Source organism: Hemibagrus wyckioides, linkage group LG07 (assembly GCF_019097595.1).
Source record: "Hemibagrus wyckioides isolate EC202008001 linkage group LG07, SWU_Hwy_1.0, whole genome shotgun sequence".
Taxonomy (NCBI): domain Eukaryota; kingdom Metazoa; phylum Chordata; class Actinopteri; order Siluriformes; family Bagridae; genus Hemibagrus; species Hemibagrus wyckioides.
The window spans coordinates 8,597,011-8,598,894 of NC_080716.1; the positions used below are offsets into that span (position 1 = coordinate 8,597,011).

The following is a 1,884-nucleotide window of genomic DNA, read 5'->3' on the forward strand; positions in this document are numbered from 1 at the left end:
TACTGAACTCTACACTACACCGCTAGGACACTCATGTCTTTCTACACTTACCACTTTACAGTTCTGCTCCACTCTGTACATTCTGTTAATATAATATTTTTCTCTGTTAAACATTCTGTTGTACATTCTGTTATAATATTTTAAGTTTTTCTCAGTGTGTAATGTAATTAATGTACATATTGTCCATTTCATAGATTACACCTAGTATTATCTATTTGACTATCTATTTATATGAATTTACATATACTATATTTATACATACTATATAATATATGTATATTATCTGTTACTGTTGTACAAACATTGTACATAATGTACACATTTTTAGCACAATTATAATTACACCTGTCACTTTATCTACTGTAAATACTACTTGCACATACTTCTCTATGCACACTCTGACATAGCCTTATTTATCGATGTACATATTTACATATTTATCTGCACTTGTTCATTGGCAGAATTTCTATTATTTGCACTTCTGGTAGATGCTAAACAGCATTTCATTGCTATGTACCTGCACTCTGCAATGACAATGAAGTTGAATCTATCTATCTATCTATCTATCTATCTATCTATCTATCTATCTATCTATCTATCTATCTATCTATCTATCTAATGCACAGGGTTTCACCCTGTCCACCAGGTGCCTCAAAAGCGATGGGCCAAAACGGGCAGATGTGAACGTTTGTGTGCATCGCTGCATGTCAAAGCTTTTCCGTAGGACAGAAATACCTGTTCTCGTCTAGACCTGATCGGTTAGCAGTACACCCCACATGGCTCGCCAGCTCATCACAGGGCACTGCGCAAACACATTCACGCCCTCGCTCATACCTAATAGCGATTTGTTTCAGCCTATCCACCTACTGGCGTGTCTTTTGCAGGTGAGAGGAAACCGGAGAACACTGAGTGTACACGCACGGGGACTCCGGACAGACTGCAAACTGGTGACCCTGCAGCTGAGAGGTGGGACCTCTTTTAAGTCTTTTGAGACAGTCTGTGCAGACATTCTGTTGATCTTAAAGCGAATTGTTTAAACTGCTGTTTCCTCAGGTGTAACTCATCCGGAATTGCCGTAAATTGCCACTAGAGGCCAATCCTGGGTGCTGCGCACAGCTGCACGAGGCCCACACATCTGTTTGTGTCTCCCTGGTGGTCTAGTGGCTAGGATTCAGCACTCTCACCGCCGCGGCCCGGGTTCAATTCCCGGCCAGGGAAGCGAACTGTTTTTCGTGTCCGGCTAGAGCTAGCAGCTGCAAGAAGTGGGTTCACTGAAACTTCCCGGCGGCTAGTAAAAGCTGTCCTTCGAGCCGGATTTGAACCAGCGACCTAAGGATGTCCATTTATAAGCACCTACAGTCCTCCGCTCTACCAGCTGAGCTATCGAAGGGCGGGCACAGGGCCATCTTTGGGCAGCGACCTGGCAAACAGGACCCCTGGCGATTTTGTCTGTTACGAGCCACGTAGTGCAGCGGTTTCAGGGGCACTAGGCCAGATTTACTGGGGCCTATAAATGTGCTTGTCGATGTTGGACCCTTCTCTCCGCTCTACCAGCTGTGCCAAAGCTGGGGAACCATAGTCTGTTTCGGGTGGGGAAGAAAGGAAAAGGAGGGGAAGGAAGAAAAAAGAGAAGAAAAGAGAAAAAAGAGAAGAAGGGAAAGAAAGGAAGAAAGCAAAGGAGAGACAGAGTGCCACGTGTGATTCATATGCACCTGTTTTGTAATTTTTTTAAAAATATGTGCTAAAAATAAGTCCCCCTCCCATCCACACCGACCCAGACCGACCGAATCCCACTTCAGACAAGGATTAAATTAATTAATATAATTTAATTCAGTTTAGAAATGGCAACTGTTAGTCTACAGAAACCTTCCTGCTGTCAAAATG

The 1,884-nt window shown here is 43.3% G+C and overlaps 2 non-coding genes across 2 annotated transcripts; one reads left to right on the forward strand and one right to left on the reverse strand.

The window, feature by feature from the left end:
- The first annotated feature begins 1,146 nt into the window (after positions 1-1,146).
- Positions 1,147-1,218, forward strand: trnae-cuc (transfer RNA glutamic acid (anticodon CUC)). The gene has a single exon. It is a non-coding gene; the product is annotated as a tRNA-Glu (tRNA).
- An 83-nt stretch (positions 1,219-1,301) lies between these two features.
- trnay-gua (transfer RNA tyrosine (anticodon GUA)) lies at positions 1,302-1,390 on the reverse strand. The gene is given in 2 exon segments: positions 1,302-1,337; positions 1,354-1,390. It is a non-coding gene; the product is annotated as a tRNA-Tyr (tRNA).
- Between the last annotated feature and the right edge of the window lie 494 nt (positions 1,391-1,884).